Genomic DNA, 19,567 nt, shown 5'->3' with positions numbered 1-19,567 from the left:
ATGAGCATTAACCCCTTATCTGTACTGTGTTTTTTATTAACCAGTTCATAATCCAAACATATACCTGTACACCTCACTGAATGTATACTGAATGAAATTTGTGAATTAATCTATTGTGTGATACTTTAGCAAAAGCCTTCTAAAAATCTCAGTGCACCATAAAGTTCTGGATCGGTTTATTACTGATATTGCTTGTTCAAAGAGCTCTTTCAAGTTAGTTAATACCTTTTTTCTGACTATCCCTTCAGATCCTATTTCCATCTACTGTAGGTGATCCTCTGATTTAGTTCTCAGAATTGTTACGTGTAACCTTACGTGTAATATACAGTATGTTGGTGTTATTGGTCAATAATTACTTGGTTCAGTTTTCTCTCCCTTCTTTTCTACTGCTTCAGTACTTCCCCAGTCTGTGGTTATTAGCTCTGTCAACTGTTTGGTGGAATTGGTGAGATACCATTGGGACCTGGAGATTTATTAATCTCACCCAAAACACTTCTGCCTCTTTTATACTGAAAATACTAAGTATAGAACTTCAAACTTCCGCTACCTTATTATTGTTCTGTAACTACTGGGGTCAGTTTTTTTATCGTTTTATGGATGGAGAATATATTAGTAATCCTCCAGTCCCCGGGTGCTACCACTAAACTAATGGCACGTGCAGGTATCAAACCCAACACCTTTGGTGGTATTACCAACTTGCACTAAATAACTCAGCTAACCAACTATGTAACAAACATCAGTCTTATAATATATAAGATGCTATAAATACTTGGTACAGTTTTGGCACCTTTCTGGATTGACAGAGGTGAGACATTAGGCTACATTACATTCTGTTAGTGCAAAATCTGTAATAGCATCATCAGTTAACTCCCCTTTTTGTCTGCTTGGTGTATGGGTTGTAGTTTCTTGATTTTCTTTCTGAACTAATTGAATTCAAAAGAATTGTTAAAACAGGCCCTCTTTGTAGACTGCTTAGCAAGGAAAATAACAACAAAGGACTGGCATCGGAGCCGAAAAAAATGTTAAAACTCATGCTCTTTTAAATTAAGAAATACAAACCTCATCATTTATGGCAATTAAGTGACAGAATAGAAAAAAAATAATCATCTGGCACAGAATCAGTAAAGCAAGAGCGCCTATTGTGCGTGTAATATAAACAGATCAGAGCTCCAGAACAATGCAGGTACTGTTGAGGATGTCAATTTCCATAAACCACAAAGGGAAGTGAGTGATGAGAAAGTTTTTTTTTCCTTCTCGTCCTTTTTTGGTTGTTTTGAGTTTAAAGAAGAAAAAGGAGCAGCCTGTAATTGATTGACCATTTTTCGGCTGGTGTTTCCTTCTTTTGTGTGTGTGTAATCTCTCTGCCTGCACTCCCACAGCTATGCGGGATGTTTCTGAAAGACGATCTCTCTGTTTGTGTGAACAGACGTCACAAAAGTGGATGCTGGTTCATGTTCTTTAACCAGGGGTGCCTTTGAAGTGTGCCTCCTTCATGTAAACTGGTCCCTCCGACCAAAAAAAATTCCTAACTGTTTACATCTCAGCATAACTTTTTGCAAGTTTTCAAATAAAGACCCCCTCCCCCCACAGACACACGTCTCCTTCCCAGATCCTTTGCTTTACTGGATATATTTCTGAGCTGGGAATATGTTTACTGTTGCCTGCTCGAAGAAAAAGCCCAGCATACAGTGGTCAGTTACAGCTGCATTTTGTCACACATTTTTATTAATTCAACACACATTAATCTCCCCACACTATAACATCACAAACTGCCTGAGTGCATGTTTCTTTTGAGCTCACCACATAATATAAAGGTACATACCTTAAACTTAAAAAGAAATTACTCTGTGTAACACTTCAAACAAATCAAGTCCAAAACAAACAAAACAAGTCCAGTTTAATTTATAGCAGCAAAATAAAAAACATTTTGCTGTGAACCTCTTCCTTTGTTTATTCAAATCCAGCAGAAACATACAATCACTTTTACTCTCTTTTGGTGAACATAACTCACTTTGTACTGTCAGAAACTAAAATATCATCAAATTCCAATCATTTCATATCTTCACCAAACTAAAGACCATATAACATCACACTATTGTATGCCATATTTTGCCTTAGAACTCCATACAACTCCATACAGCACCATAGCACATGAGTCTAAAGTATTGTTTTTGTCATGATCGTCATCCCGCCTTCTAGAGGGCGCTGCTACCTTTTTCATTGTGTTCCCCAGTCTTATTTATCTCACCTGTTTCATATTCCCATTTCCCTATTTCAGCCCGGCGTCACCGTAGTTTGGGGCTCAGCTTTGGAAGACGGACGTCTGAAGGCCCACCTATCCACCGGACTCAGGAGTAGGCCGAGGGCAAGGCCTTTTCCCCAGACGTCCTGACCTACTGAGTCCGGGGCTCGGACAACTTGTCCTGTTATGGTTTTAACCCTTCCTGTTCCTGGTCCCAGTTCCCTGTTCCTGTTTTTAATCATCTTCGTCTCTGATGGAGCTCCCAGCACCTGGACCTTGGACTGCGCCCTGATTTCCCCCATTGGACTTCCTTTCAGACTTGTTCGCCTGCGCTCCCCCCCCACAGTCTTCAGCGTCCCCCTGTCCGTCCTCCTGTCCATTCCTCGCCGTGTCTTCCCTGATGTCCTTCTCCAGTCACTTCCCGATTCTACCGTCCCAGAAAGGGTCTTTACTACACATTACACGGGAGTCTGGACCAGCTCCCGTGACAGTATTGTACTACACTAAGGCATGATAAAACAGCATACAAAAGACAATACCACACCATACAACACTAAAACACATTGTACCATACCACACCATACTGAAATAAAATGTACCATACCACACCGTACCTCAACTCAATGTACCATAACACAATGTACCTCGATTTATTTCAACAAACCACACTCTGCCACAACTTATTGCACCATAACACAGTGTACCTCAGCTTACTCTGCCAAACCTAACTCTCCCAAAACTTATTGAACCATATCACACTGTACCTCAACATATTATACCAAACTACACTGCATCTCAACATCTTGAACCATACAAAGCTATTCTAAAAGAGCTGAAAAGAAACAACCAATTATGACTTATTGTGAGGTTGTGATTTGCCTGCAGAAAATTCAGAACTTACTGTAACATTATCTATTTGAAGTCCTTGTTATTTACTGAGAACGAACAAACAACATGCATGATAAAATATACAGTACATGCTAAGGGACATGTGCAAAGTTTACATACATAAAAGCTAACATGTTGAATGGATTTTAATGGTATAATGTCTTAGATAGTGTGACAGAGAAGAGGAACATGCTCTTTGAATATCGCGAAGTGAAGTCGCTAGTACATTCAGGGTCAATCTAACCACTATCTTTAGAGTGCAGCAACACTGCCACCTTATAGGAATCATTCTTAACTCAGACCAGGTCAACCACAGGAAATGAGTAGACCAGAAACCGTTATGTTTTTTTCTTTAATGGGGGGTCAATAGAGCTCAGAAATACGAGCAACTCTTTGCTTCACTGCTTAGAAAATAAGAACTGAGGAGAGAGATGTGAATTATTTCATCTCATTTCTCCATGTCTCCCAGGAGGCCTGCAGCAAGTTCTTTTCTGATTAAATCACCTCGGGGGAGTCCTCTATATTTTCCAGTCTTGTTTTCAAATAACTTAATGCAGGTTTCTGCAGCACTATATTTATGGATAGAATTACTGTGGAAAACTGCTACCATGGTGACAAGATTACCGAAAAATCCCAGCACAAGCATCGTGGGGAGTCAAATACAGGCAGTTTTGTCAGAAAGTCAGATTGGCTAATGTGCTAGTTTATATCATCTGCTTTCCCTGTTACCTCATTTCACATCCTGAAAGTCAGCGTTCTCAGTGATTATCTGTTTCTTTTCTCGTTTATGTCCTTACACGCCTTTATAATCTACTGATCTTGCAAAAACTACCTTCAAAGAGATTCCTTCTGCTTGATCGGAGTTGCATTAAGCAAAGGACTGTACCTATGTTGTGCAGGCCCCACTTCATATTACTCATCAAGTTTTTATGTTTTATAGAAGAAGGAGGCAGAAAAAAGAGCAACTGTAATGTGATCAGTGCCACACATCTTTACAAACAGCCTTGCCTCATCTTCTGTCTATTTTCCATCTGAAAAAGTTAGATGCATTAACACCAATCTAAATATTGCCAGCAGAAAACAGTGCAGAGAACACATGCTGCTGTTAAAGTTTGCAGAAAATAAAGAACTAACTGCAGAAAAGGACATAACTTTTGAGGTCATGAAGTACAATGTTTCTGAATGAAGGCCTTTCTTCTGGGAACATTCTAACAGAGTACAAGGCTGCACGCTGAGTCATCATTGACTATAAACCACATAGAGCTACACTCTACACTACATGTGTGTATGCATATCTCATATGGGAAGCTTATCATTATGAGAAATCAGCCAATCACTGAGCAGAATTTCAATAAGTAGTCATGCTAAGAAATCAGTCACAAAACATTTAAGAAAATACGTGCTCTGTGTACATGTCATTTGCTGTGTAGTATTTGTATTGTTTAAAAAGCATTGTTTACAGTATTGTTTAAAAAGAGACTAGAATGTCCTGCTCTGTTTATTACTGTAGTTTTTAGATACTGAGACCAAATAAGCATTACTGTAAAAACTGTGGTTGGCCACACCAATTGAGATCCAAGTCTTCAACATTACATAAGAGAATCACAAAATACAGTACAGTAAGTGTTTTTAAAATGATTACATTTTAGAATTATTTAATTATTTATAGTTTTTAATTATGTCATATAATAGCAGAGCAGGATCCCAGAGCCCGAAACTAGCAGCTTTCTCCTCTAATCCAGAATATCACTCATTTCCTGTTGCCAAATTAGTGACATTGAAGTTGGTAGGCCTCCAGTTTTCCTTAAAATTTCTAATTTGATAAGTATGCTAAATAACAAGACTCTAGTCCAACTACATAAATCCTTAGACTTTTCAAAGAATCAATATTGAAGGAGGAAAAATATTATTAGATCTCTAAAAAGGCACACAAGATGATGCTACAAAGCAATAGATTTAGATTTCCACAACATTTTTTACAAGACCCCTAAAGAATGTCTGTTATGGAAACAGACTGGAAAGAAATTAATCTGACTGTTTATGTGTCTAAGCTTCGATCTTCGTTAAGCAAGGGAAGTAATAAAATATGCAAACGTAATAAAAAGTGTGGGATTTAAAATAAGGGAAGTTTAAGTGTATAATACAGTAGTGCGGCTTAACCACCTGACAGTTAAGTCTAGAGGTAATCAGAAAAGTCAGAAAAATAGAGAGCAACTGGGGTAAAGTACTTCTCTCAATGGTACACCATCAGAGACTACAGCACTGACTCAAACCCACAGCCTACCCGTTATGAGACCAGAGGCCTTACCGATTATGTTACTCTTCCCCCGTGTATGTACAGGAGTTATAGTAAGTGGGTCATCTCTGACCTGTTTTCCATGGGATGGTGTTCCTCAAGGTCCCATTTCTGCTTCACGATGCACGCGCAGTTCAAAATACAATTACAGTGTCTTGCAAAATTGCTCACCTCCTCCAGTATTACAATTGAGTTGAATGAGCAAAACAAGTTAAAAATGTCAGCATAAACTGAAAAGAAAAACAACTGAAATATGTGAATTGCATACGAATTCACCTGCCTTGGTTACTTGGTTGAGGAACCTTTGGCATCAATTACACCCGTTCTTCAAGCTTAGTTAAGTTGGTTGGGGATCAATGACTGGCAGGAATTTTCAAGTCTTGCCAACTGTTTGATTCAAGTCCTGACATTGACTGGATCATTCAAGGATACTCCTTGTTAAGACCAACAAGACAAGGCTACAAAGCAGTAACACTGTCCCTTTAAGGATGTCATGCTGCTTCAGTCTACACAGGGTGTTTGGAGGAGTTCAAAATGAACATTCAAATTTGAGGGGAGTGCTAAGCACAATTTGCATGGCAGATAACATGGCATTGCCTGACATAAATGCAGCTACCTTACTGAATTCTATTATATACTTGAACAACTTTACTATAGCCTGTGCTACCAATGAAAATGAAGTCTCCAGCTGTACCGACCTTCAGGTAATTTTCTTTCCAAACACTGGGTCCAAATAAAGTGTGTAGAACATATGGGCCCAGAGTGTTTTTGGCCTGGCTGATCCCATTCAATATGGAATTACTGTACATGCTTTAAGAGAAACAATGTGTGAAGCAATCTATGTTTGGTAGTTTTTAAACTTGTCTCAGTTTAAATTGTTAATTCGAAACTACCAAAACAAATAAGAATTTGAAAATAAAACCAACACTTTTGGAATGATTTTTGCTCATATACCCATAGTCTTGGGTTGTAAGTGTTCTCTACTGGCATGTCTGCAGCAGTGCGTTCAAATGTTTCTTCTCTTCTAGAAAAGGTTCATGCTGATAATTTGAACACTGTTGCTATTGTGACTTGCCTTTAGGGTGGACTGCCTGAAGCCTTTGCTGTTGTCTTCCATTTGATTTATGAATCTGAAGACATAGGGCACTCAGGAGTGTTTTTCTTATGAAATACCGAGTCACATTGCAGGGTGTACAAAACAGTTCATTGCCATGTAAGATTCTTGAAGGCAGTTGAAATGTGCTCTTTTCTCTATATCCACCTCTTTATTGTGAAAATGCACATGATGTGTAACAAGTTGATATGGTCAAAATCATATTTTCCCCATAATAAGGAGTGTTGCCTTTAATTCGTTTTCTGCCTTAATTATGAGGATATTACAGATAAATTACATTAAAACACAGTAATATTACAGCATTAACCATACATAAAAAGTGGGTATGCTGTACTACAATCTGAATATTGGATAAACCAAATCTTTACGTTTTCTACAGTATTCAGATTCCATCACTGTACAGGCAAAGAACAGCATTCTCCACAGGATGGACACTATATACTCCATGAGTAGCAATTATGAAAAACTGGGAAACATACCAATATGGTATATTTGGAAAGCTCCTTCTGTTGCTGATAACAAAAAAATAAAATAAAACAGCAAACAGTGCAACTGAGAAAAAGAAAGAACAACATATCTGCTATTTTGATAAATCTGACATTTTAATGATATCCACCATATGTGAGTTAGAGAGTGCTGAGAGGATCACTGGATATTTTCTGATAAATGCAAAAGGAAGGAATACTGTATGTCAAATCTCCTTCGACAAATTGATTTAGGCAGATAAACTTGGAACATAATTAAAAAGGAGTAATTTTGTTATTGTACCAAGAAGTATTATAACTGCAGCAAATGCATTTATATGTAGTTTCCTTACTTATTTACCCTATTTTTCATATCTGTCAGTATGGTTCTGACCTACTGTAAGTAAGGGCTTCACAGACATGTTTACTATTCACTATTGAACTCATATTAAAAAATGTAAAAGTTAAAGAATGCAAGGATTTTCTCTTTAAAATGTTTTTTCTTCACTTTACTGAGAAATATCTTTGTATTTGGAAATAAATGTGTCTTTTTTCCACAGTTCATAAATCTGAGCTATTATTATACTGTTTGGAATGATTCTGATAGTAAATGCAGAGGACAAGGCAGGATGATTTGAACACAGCTTACAAATTCATTAAATATGTTATGAAGAACATACCACATTACTTCTATAGAGATGGACAACTTTTAACACTCATGGGGATTAAATCAAAGGTTTAGGAGGAAGTCAACCCCTAATCTCACCCACTTCCACTTACCTACAGTATGTACTGTATAAATATCACACTTCTTGTTGACTCATTCATGCACAGTGTTTACATATCCCTTCCTCCCCCTCATCTTCACCTTCGCTGCAGCTCCCTGGATCATCCTGGAGGAGGAGGAGGGGGTCTGACAGTCCTATCTTTATGGATGGGTTGTCATTCTCCTTACCCAGGTGTGTTACCCCAATAAAGCCCTACACACGAATTACACATCGTCTTCTCAATAATTAGGGATTTACTGAATTACTGAATTGACACTAATGGCCTCATTAATTCAATAAACAAAAAAAATAAATGTTCGTTAATTGGGTGGCATAGTGGCACAGTGGTTAACATTGCTGCCTCACAGTGCTGGGAAATCTTTATTTTCTATTCCACACCAGGGTTGCCGACTGTGTGGAGTTTCTTTGCTCCTGTGAGTTTCGCAGAAAGCAACCACAGTCCAAAGACATACTGGTAGGATTCTGGAAAAATTGTCCATGGTGTGAGGGCATGCTTGTGTCTGTGTGTGCCCTGTGATGGACTCACATCCCATCCATAGTGTATCCTGCCTCAAGCCTGTTGCTTGCTGGGATAGGCTCCTGCTCTCCTGTGACCCTAAATTGGATGAAGAGGTTAGAATATGGATGAATTTCCATCAATTTCCCTCCTTAGCATTTTGCTTCCTCCTGGATATTGTGGAGACCAGCACTATGTATGCTATGTTATGACATTTGTGACAGAAAAACTGTATTTGTTTTTTCTAAGATATCACTTAATGATTAGTCCAACAATGACTTCATCTGGTACTTTAAATTGACTTAGTCTCACTCTGAGTCACAGACACTTTTTAAATCATGCCCAAAATACTCTTCTTATGGTACTTAAATAGCGGATCAAAGATTATTGTGTACTAGTGTTGCTAAATTCCAGGCCCAATGAAGTCTTGTGAAACATAAGCTGGTTTTGTTATGGTGCCACTGCTTCTGATCAGGCAAGCCTTATCTGATCCTACAACACAGGTTTATCACATCAAAAGGCAGGAAACACAATCCTGAGGCAGGGCATAAATGGGAGCTGTTTGTTCATATTTAATTAATGTTCATTCATATAATTGCAGGGTTTTACATGATTGTATGAGGCATTATAATTTTCTCTATGCACCCCAATCCCAGAGGAAATCCCAGCCTCAACTCACTGTAGGCCATACCAATTTTGTGGCTCAGCTTTTCCCACAATGCCATTTCAGGTGAATTTACTGTTTAACTCCAGGAATTTGTGATCACAGTGAGCCATGTTCATAAAACCGTTTACCACCATGCTAAATGTACACCTTAACTCATATAATAACATGTTTAAAAATGTCACAAAGCTCCCTGTGGATGCTAATTTAAGAGTCCCTGTGTGTAGTTTAAATATTTTCTTTTGATTTCCTGACATTATGGGTTTTCATGTTTTTTTTCTTGGAAAAAGGGCACTAAGAGAAGCATGGTTAAAAAATACTTCATGAATAAGGCCTAGCATTGTGCAACAGTTAAAAACAATCCCGTGATTCACTGGATTCAGGGAAATCATTCACTGAGGTTTGAGGTGGGTATTACACCAAATCCACAGGATGAACTCACACTTTCACCAAAGCAGGAGTAACCTTATATCTAGAGCACAACTCATTTGTCATTTGAAACACAAACCCTTGAGGCTACCCTGTTAGTTACTCAAGAGTCCTTCCTTCTCTGCTTGAAATTACTAATTTCACGAGTACTATCTATTTCTGATGCCCTCTCTGATTCAAATTCTTCAGTAGAATTTTCAAACAGACACTAAGCGTATGAATAACAGAATAATAAGCAAATAAATACAGGATACCAGTTTACCTCACTGTAAGAATGTTGCAAATAGTCATATTTCACTCCTAGAATACAATAACGCTAATTGTAAGATCATAATCTTTGGAACGAAATTAGATGCAGCTGCAATTAAGATGCAATTAAAGATCTTTAAATGTCTTCAATTGAGACATTTGTCTTCATAATCTCATGATTTATAATACAATAAATTGCATATTTCACAAAAAAAGAGCTCTGTTCTTGAAGCGTGAATAACTCCTTTTCTTTTTTTAAATTTTGTCAGTACACTGACCCTTTGGTCAGCTATAATGCTGCCTGGATAGCCCAGGGTGTTTCTGCACTCAGTCTTGGTTCCAGTGATGTAACCCCCAGCCGCCCAGGAAAAATGCTTGTATCATGGGAATGAAGAGGAGGTCTGTTCTCAGCTGGCGTGAGGGAGTGAGCGGAGGCAACATTTCTGTGACCCAAAAGCAATGAGGACTTTACCCTAGGGTTCTTTAGGAAACAAACTGCAGGAAGAAAAGGCTCCATGTCACTGCTGGACACTGAAACTTCCAGCAGTGCAATAAACTGACTGAAAATCCACATATTTCAAGGGTGTCCTCAAATAATTTTTTTCAAAGGGTGTCTGCTGTTGTCCCAGGGACTGGCTCTTCAACATGTCCATCCATTCATTTTCTAACCACTTCTTCCTATGGTCATGGTGTTGCTGGGGCCTATCCTGGCAAGCAAATGGAAGCAAAGCAGGGCACACCCTGGAGAGGATGCCAGTCCATTGCAGGGCAGACACAGACAGGCACACACTAACACAAGGACCAAATTTGCTTACCTACCAATAGGGTTTTGGACTGTGACAGGAAACTGGAGCACCCAGAGGAAACCCAGGGAAAACATTCAAAGTCCACTCAAATAGCACCCCAGGTCTGGAATTGACCACCAGTACTGCATGGCAGGAATGGAAGACACTACGCCGATGTGCCTCCCTTACATGTATCATAAAAACCCTCAATGTGGAAGGGCTGATCTGTACTGTATCACCTCCTGTTACCTGCTCACTGCAGACCTGAAGTTGCGTGCAATGATATAACATGGCATTTAAAAGGGGTCCGGAGGTGTACAGCTACCTTTCAAGAAGTGAGGTCACGCATTTGTCACTTCTATGAACATTGGGCCTGGATGAGCCACCATTTTATGATGTTTATAAAACAAAACAGAACTGTTACAGTTTGGAATTCTTTGAATTTTTCTTATTGTATGATGTGGTAAAATGTTTTCCACGATTAGAAAAGTCAATGCACAGAGTAGTATCTGGTGTGACGATTGAAATTTAAATATTTCACACTGCTCTCTGGTATTCAGTGATGCCATATGGTCGCCCAGGCATTTACAGGCATGCATTGCTGTTAGCAACAGGCACACCTCTCCTCCAATCTGCACTGATACTCTGGTATTAGGCAGTGTTGCCAGTGACGGGTTCAAAGACAATTGACTGGAGGGTTGGTGGATCAGAGGAGACCCACATATCCCCCTGTGTGCAGACAAAGGGTTCACAACTGTTACATTGGAAGCACAGACAAGAAAATACAGTTGCTAATTATGAGACTGGTGTGTTTGACAAAAAGAATTGGAATTTCAGATTTAAAAAAAAGAAAATTTGTTAACATATCATTTGCCATTGCTGGCTTGAAATATGTTTGTCTTGAGAAGCCTCCATATTTTATTAGTTTAGTATTCTACCGCAATTAACAAATGTCTGTTAACAAAACCTAACACTCAGATACATAACTGTATAAACAATTATTAATAGGATATATATATAATATACAATATGTAACTAAAAAGTATTTAAGTTGCATTTTTAAGCCGTAGTGTGATATTGTGAAACACCTATTTTGGAATAGAGCTAATTTTATAGTAAGAAACTCTTGGAACACTTGTGCCAAAGTGAAAGTGTGGAAAAATAAGAAAAGAAATCCTGAATGTTTTCATCAAATATCCCAAAGGGCTTTCTTCATGGGTACAAAAATAAGGACTGCTGAATCTTGGAAGATATTTGAAGAAATCCATTAGAATTTTGACCCTAAATTTCCACCAGAGCTTTCACAAGAATAAAGAAGGATTTCTTTTTTTTTTGACAGTTTCATCACACATTTCAGTTTGATAATTTGTTCGCATACAAAAGGTTTAGAATGTTTTAACGCTGTCTTGTTCGAAGAAAGATTGGGCAGATTAGCTGCAATATAAAAGACGACTGTTGCTGAAAATTAAAGAGCTTAATATTTCAAAATAAACAATTAAAGCAGGCTATCTCATTTTAAGGGAACAGGAAGCCACGAAATTGAGGGTCAGGTAAAAGTTCAGTTTCTGACCGCTAGAAACCAGACACAATTCCCCCTACACAATAAAATTCACTGAAACTTGGAAAGCTGCAACAAGAGGATAAATACAATGTAAAACTGTAGTTCAAGTTCAGGTCAGCCAAACCCCAGTACCCATTCTTATGTCTTACTTTTGTAACATAATACTTATGTGCATATAAGTTAGATACATACTGTATATGTCATGCTGTAATCTTAATAGCATATTGTACAAAGCAAATCCATATTTGCCATAAATAATTCAGTCAAGAAAGCACAAGGGACACATCTATTCACACCCTGTAGTGAGTATTTTGTAAATCTTCCTCTGGTATAGATTACATTGAAAAGTCACCTCCTGTAGTGAGCTGTGAGGGTGTGACACTTATGATGGGTGATTCCTGACCATTCCTCCAGGCAGAATTGCTCTAGGTCTTTCAGTCTCTTGGGTTTCCATTTGTGAACTACCTGAATTCAAACCACAAATGTTTGATTGGATTGAAATTTGGAGTTTGAGATAGCAAGTCTAGAACATTTTTGTATGCCATTTGTTGATTTGGCTGTATGCTTTGGATCAGTGTCATGCACTGTCATAGGATCTGTGTCCATTTTCAGCCAAGCTTAAGCTTCTTGGCAAAAAGAACCAGGTGTCTGGCTAAAATCTCTTGGTATGTTTTGAAGTTCATGATCTGCCCTGTCTTGACAACGGCTCCAGAACTTGTAAATACAAAGCAACCCCCAAAACATAATAGACTCCATACAATATTTCACAGTGCTCACAACTGTTTTCTCAACATGAGTTTTTGTGCCCCACATAATACCAATGAGCATACTCGAACAACAAAATGTGCATTTCATCATCAAATATGGTACCAGTTGTCATTCAAATGTAATTTAGAGTCTTTCTTTTTCTGTGGATTGCCCTGAGAAAGGGACTCTTCTTTTCACTCCAGATAGGAAGGCCAATGTCAAATTGAAGTTTTTAAAAATGGGTTTCTTGATATTGACAGTTTGTTTTGGAGATCTCCAACTTGTTGCCAATTAATTTACAGTTGTCAGGAGAACCTCAGCCCATGGTGCAGGGTAGACAATATATCGGTCACCCTAAATGTCTGAATAAGAGGCACCAAGGTGGAAAGTGTTAGATTTGGGTTTTTGTGGGTTCTTTATTAACCCTCCTCTAACTTGTAAAGATCAATGACCACTTCCCTGCAGTCTTCAAAGAACTCGCTGACCTAAGCCATGATGATGGATGCTACTATTAAATCTATGTGTTTTCTGTGTTACCTCCTTTTATACCCTAGAAAAAAAGGAAAACTTCAGGGCTGTTCTGTATAGTAGCTTCCATTGCATTTCAAAAGAAGAGAATGTGACTGTAAATTTGTTTCGTTTGGATTTGACTTAAAGGAATGCTTAAATGTGAATAAATATGAACCCTTTTTTTCTGGAATTTAATTTTTATGACTTTGTTCAACAGATATGATTTTCCTCTGTGTAATGCTTTTATAATTACAGTACAACACCAGTAGAATTTAATACATCAGACACATTATCCAATCTGTAATTCATTCTGTACCTAATTTATCAAGGATAGAAATACATTTGGGGGGCACTATCTATACCCATACACTAAGATATAGTGAAGTATTGCTAACCCTAAGAAACGATTCTTAGTGGAGCATTGTCTAAAATAACTCTTTCCCAAGTCCCAGACACAACATTATGTAAAATATATCATCTTTCCTCATTGTTTAGTTAGCTTAATGCATGGAGCCAGATAATAAATGAAATGCTTTAACCAACCAAACCAGTCAGTTTGGAGCACAATCTCATTTACAATGACAACCTGACTGAAAGCTGACTCTACTGTTGCAGGTGAGAAGCACACACTCTGAAACACTAAAATAAATATACAGTAAACCAGCGTGCAATGAATTGCCATTTTTTGCTGGGGAAAGAGAAAAAGGTGGATTTAAATTTGACATTTTAAAACATTAAATTTTTAATGTTTTAAAAACATCTGCCATGCACTGAAGTTTACTTTGGACTATACGCAAAACAACCCATTTTAATTAGAGAAAATAAAAATAAATTCCTTCATTTATCTATGGTCTCTGTTTTATATATATAGTTCCTGTGACTTCCCTTGTACTTTCAAAGAGCTGAATATTATTGTAGTTTAAACTTTGATTCACCACCACCCAGTACTGACTAGGCCTGGCCCTGATGAGCTGTAGAGATCTGATGAGATCGAACTAATGTACATGGTGGCCACACTGCACTGCAAAAACACAGCAATGTCAAGATCCGTTGTCAATTGTCAGTTTACCTTTTAATTAAGTAGAATGCTTAAAGTGACAGGAGTGCTACAGATGTTTACATGTCAAGGCATCTCTACTGCTGAATGATATGGGAAAGGTAATTTCAGGCATTTCATTAAATGCTTAGTTCAATTTTATTACTTAAGACCTCAGGTGGAGCAGAAACAGGTGACAATGTGATCCTTCAGTAGCTCTGAAACAAGTGGAATATGTTTATATGTTTATATCGCATTTACTTTCTATGCCATGGTTTTGCAGCATTTGCATTGTGGTTTGATTTGGCATGATTTTGCAATGACTTTAATAAGCTTTACTATACTTTGCTTTTATCAGGCTACAGTTCCTATCTAAAGGTGATTTTTGGAAAAGGGGGTGATTACAGATGAATTAATACAATCAGAATATCACAACTGTGCTCAAAAGAATATATTAATATAATGTCCAAACTTACCAATAACTTGATAACATATTTTCAAGAAAAAAGCCCAGATTGGCTTTACAGTCTGTGTGGAAATGAGACATTGAATTAGAGTCAAGGGGAAACACAAAATTTCAGCCTGTCGAAAATCGTTTGAAATATTGCTGCTAATTTCGAAATGAGATAAGATATTAATTGAAATCACTTCGTAATGGACAGTGATAAAAACAAGAGGACTCCTCCATGTTGTTGTAGAACACTTGTTGCTATAGATACCTTTTTATGTACAAGACAGTACAAATACTGTTTGTTGAGGTAATACTACATAGTCCAATGGAAAAATACACTTCTGAAAGAATTTTATTAGGGTAAATAACAAAACCACACTTTCAAAACAAACTTTCAGTTACCAGACTTTTCTCGGGATGGAGAAGGAGCCTTGAGTGGTTCCGCTGAAACTTCTGTTAAGTGAGTTTATGCTGCTCAAGCAGAAAAGAGCACCCTTTTCAGTGCATGGCCATAAACTCTCAGGCCTCCTCTAATCCTTGACAAATGAATGGAAAGATGAGCCTCCATGAGTCACAGTTAATACAAGGGGGTATTCAGTTACCCAGAACCGGTAATTAAAAAGGGCCTTCAGCCAAGTACATGCCTTGGAAATAGAAGGATGTCTTAGGACACTAAATCCTCCAATTATGAGCTTAAAACTTCATACTACCCCAATTTCCACAATGCTTTGGGTGTTAGCCCCGTGAAGAACAAAATTCACAAAAAGTTTATGCATTATCTTCAGCTTTTGCAGATCTATGGCTTGAAGAAGCGTCTTGCGAGGATTTTTCCAATAACGCATGTGTTTGGAGGTTTGCTTCTGAGAATGCCTTGACTCTATCTCGCTACCCTGCAGGAGGTCTCCTTTATTTGTATATAATTAATCAAAGTTATGTGCTTACTTTGAATAGTGCTGCCCTATGTGTCTTGATCTCCTTCATAAACTAAGACAATGTATCCTCTAATTAAAATAATACAAGCCTTACAAAATAGCATGTTTCACTGTAACACTGTGTTTATAATAGAGCAAGTCTGGCACAACATACCTATGTTTTTTTGGATGATTATGACCACACAGGAATCTCAAAGTTTTTCAAGTTTTGCACACTACATAAAAGTGTTTACTAATTGTTCAGGGTCATAGAACACAAACAAAGAAAACAATTCTGAAATCCACAAAGACTAAAGAGACCTTTGTTTTATTTTTACAAATTATTATTTCTTTTTTCTATACAACTTTGGCACCCATTTATTCCATTTACAGCATCAAACAACACTGATGACAAAATTGAGCCAGTGACAAAATGTTTTGCAAAATAGTTTCATACCGTGTGACGTTCTACACATGATTTTGCACTTCATGAAAGGATAAAGATTGTCATAGTTCCTAGGAAACTGTGTGCTAACTGCATACAGGACAGTTTTTTTCATGTTCTAGTTGGGAATTACCTTGGGAATTAGTTCATTTTTCAAAATTCCATTTTAGTGTGAAACATTTTTATTTATATATCTGTTAAAGCCAATTTGTTGCTGAAAGTGTTGATTCGTGTCTGTGAATTCCCTAACCATGGTACAGGAGAAAACTCCCAACATTAGGATTTGTAGCACTACTAAACTCTATGTTTGTAAAACTGTATTTCCAAGAATTGCTTTTCTATAGCCTGCTATCAGTATGCTTTGCAAGTTTGTTAGAATGTTATCAAACAAATTGAGGTCTCGAATGAACAAGGTTAAGAATGAAGATACTTTAAATGAGAGCTCTACCAAAGAGGTAAGGGCTGAATAGACTTTTTTAGAGCACAGAACCCATCAATCAACACATCTCTATACATTTAATATGATTAATCTGACCTAATGTTACATGGAGAACAGATTCTCTTCTTTTCAATGCAATTGGGTCAGTTTATAGTTTAAAGTGCTCTCCAACTCTTCTTACAGAACTTATTTTTTTCAGACAATAACAAAGTATGTGTTATGCTCCTACCTTTAAATTGCCTCACACTTATCCTCCCCCCCCCCACAAAAAAAACGTATGTACTCTAATTTTATGAACCTTCATCAGCTAATTTTGTGCGGATCAATGACATTGATGATATTAGTTAAGCCTGGCTTAGAGCGAATGGAGGCAGAACAAAATAGCTCTTTCATGATAACTTAGAACAAATAACCAAAGGACAAAGGTCGGAGGGCATGACCCTCTGGGTAGCAAGGGGTTCTTTGGCCATGGCCGGTGGCTAGGAGATGAGAGGGAGCTTTGAGTCTTCAGCCACCCAGGAGAGGAGGAACAGCTGAATAAACAGCAAGGCAAAGGACTGGAGAACAAGTCAGCGCTTCTTTAAGCAAAGAGCACAAGCCCGCTTTCTTCGTGTGCCCGGACACCGGCTCGCTGGGGAGAAGGACGCAGAGTCACGCCTTGCTTCCATCTGTCCATGGAAAACCTCCAGCTTCACATCGGCAGACTCAACCAAAGTCACAGGAAACTCCTACAATATAGCCATTTAGGATATTCCGCACAAAGAGACACAACTATAGAAAATAGATTGAAAGCATTTCAATCTGGCTTTTTTTAAAACAAAAATTGGGTTTACAAACCAGATTTTGTAAGAAGATGCGGCAAGCTGAGTTTACATTTATTGTTGTCCTTGTGCTACTCTGTCACTTGCTGTTTATTTATTTTATTTGCTTAGGATGCACATATCCAGGGTACAGAAATCAATAGTTGGTTTTTCCACATTGAATCCATTGAAAAGTGAATTTGTAGTTTTAACTCGCAGACTTTTTGCCTGTGCAGAAAGGAAATTCAAAGCAATGACAAAAAATAACCTCATATATAAATCTGGCAGATGGCCTGAATGATCCCTACCTGGTGTCACTCAACACCTGACAGGTAAGGGGGAGTGGTTCAGACATTAAAAATGATTTTCTCATTGTGCAGTTCCTTAGCCTATATACCACTTGGGTTTTACATGCCAGGACTAGTATTCTTAAAGCAACAACATTTTATTGCATTTTAATAATAAGCTCTTCCAATGTTTTAAATGATCTTCATTTCATGTGCAACAGGTGAACAGAAAAGAGGCTCTGCTCAGTTCCATACTCTAATTACAAAAACTGATAGATACTGTAGCAAAGCTGACCTGTTGATTAGCAATGGTAATTAGAAGATTTCCACACTAATATTATTACACTGAAAGAATCATCCTCCTGGCTATGGCACCTTTTAAAATCTGACTTTAAGGCAATCATTTTCTTCTGTGAGAGTGCAGTGTTGTGTGTAGAGATGGATATGATAAATCAAGCTTTCATGGTTCCATTAACTCCAGGGATTAATCTTTCCCCGAAATGTCCATGTAGAAACAGCAGGTGGAGTGCTTGCTCATTATGGAGATGTGATTCAATCAGCAAGAGACAACAGGCAGTATTCTGCTGACATTTATCTGTAGTGTTAATGGCATTTGCAGCACACTGAAAAAAACTCTCATCCCAGTGCTATTAGGAAATGCTCCACCTCATAACTTCCTCATGAAAACACTTAGCCAAACCGTAAAACACTGAAGTTTACCATCATTAACCCTTAACCTTACCACAACCCTTTCATTGCTTAATGTCCAGTGGCTTACCACTGCTGACACCCCATCAGTCATTCTCGAAAATAATGGTTTGACAGGAAATCAAAGCAGCCCTCCCCCACTAGTTTCTGAAGACTGATTCATAATCAGTTTTATACCAGTTGCTTTTTTTTTCTCTCTCTTTAATAAGACATTTCTAAAAATTGAAATGCGTAGAAACAAGATAATCAGGGAGGCTGTTGGAAGTGTACTGTATTTGGATAAGAATGGCTGCATATTCCACATGGGGCTGTAAAATACCCTTTTTGTCTCCAAGTATGTGCACTGAGTTCCAGTGCTGTGGAGAGAGTTTTTGAATATTGATATACTGTAAATATAATCCTGTGACTTTAGATATTTAGAAAATCAGATATCAAATACTGAAACCGACTAACACCATGGTGTAGAATAGCCAACTCTGCAGTCCATGGACTTGGAAAAAAATTATTGTGGCAGACTTACTCACAATGAAGGTCAGTGTGCAAACTGTCCCTTTTGCCATTTTCAAGAATTTGCCATAATTACAAAATCATGGCTACCACCAGATCTGATGTGTCGAGGACTGATGTGTATCCTTGCACGTAAATTCTTCAATAGGTCTGTTTTTTAAGAAGCTGGAACGTACAGAACTTTATTTGCTTATTTACATTATTGTGGTACAATAAAGCACAGTAAACACTGTGTGAATTTTAACACAAAAAACATAATGAATGCAAGGAAACTGTGTAAGCATGGACAAAGGGGGCACTGCAAATTCAAATATCTTTAAGAGGGCCTCCAAAGAGCTTTCCTGAGAGCTGTTTCAATTATGCACCAGCTTTTTAGAACAAGAACTTTATAGGGTTCCTTGCTCTTTGTGAGGGGTTCAGACTGTCGTGTACTGAATTTCACAGGGCAGTATTTGAGACAGCATTGACAACTCAACACAGAACATGCCTGATCTGTAGGTACAAGGCACATGCTGTAAGACACATTATATTCCTGTAAAATCAAGAGTTGAAACCAAGCCAAAACAATTTCCTAATGTAAGACATTAAGGAATACCTTAGCAGAAATCAGACAATGCCTTCACTAGAGGCACAGTAATGCACATAAGTATGATCTCTGGGTTTTCCCCTGCTTAGTTCCACATATCTCCAGATCTGAAGAAAGAAAAAAACACCTAGTTGTAAAAGGAGAATCATTTTTCAAATAGCAGT

Source organism: Atractosteus spatula, chromosome 9 (assembly GCF_055471065.1).
Source record: "Atractosteus spatula isolate fAtrSpa1 chromosome 9, fAtrSpa1.hap1, whole genome shotgun sequence".
In the NCBI taxonomy this organism is placed as follows: domain Eukaryota; kingdom Metazoa; phylum Chordata; class Actinopteri; order Semionotiformes; family Lepisosteidae; genus Atractosteus; species Atractosteus spatula.
Note: the sequence above shows the minus strand (reverse complement) of the source record.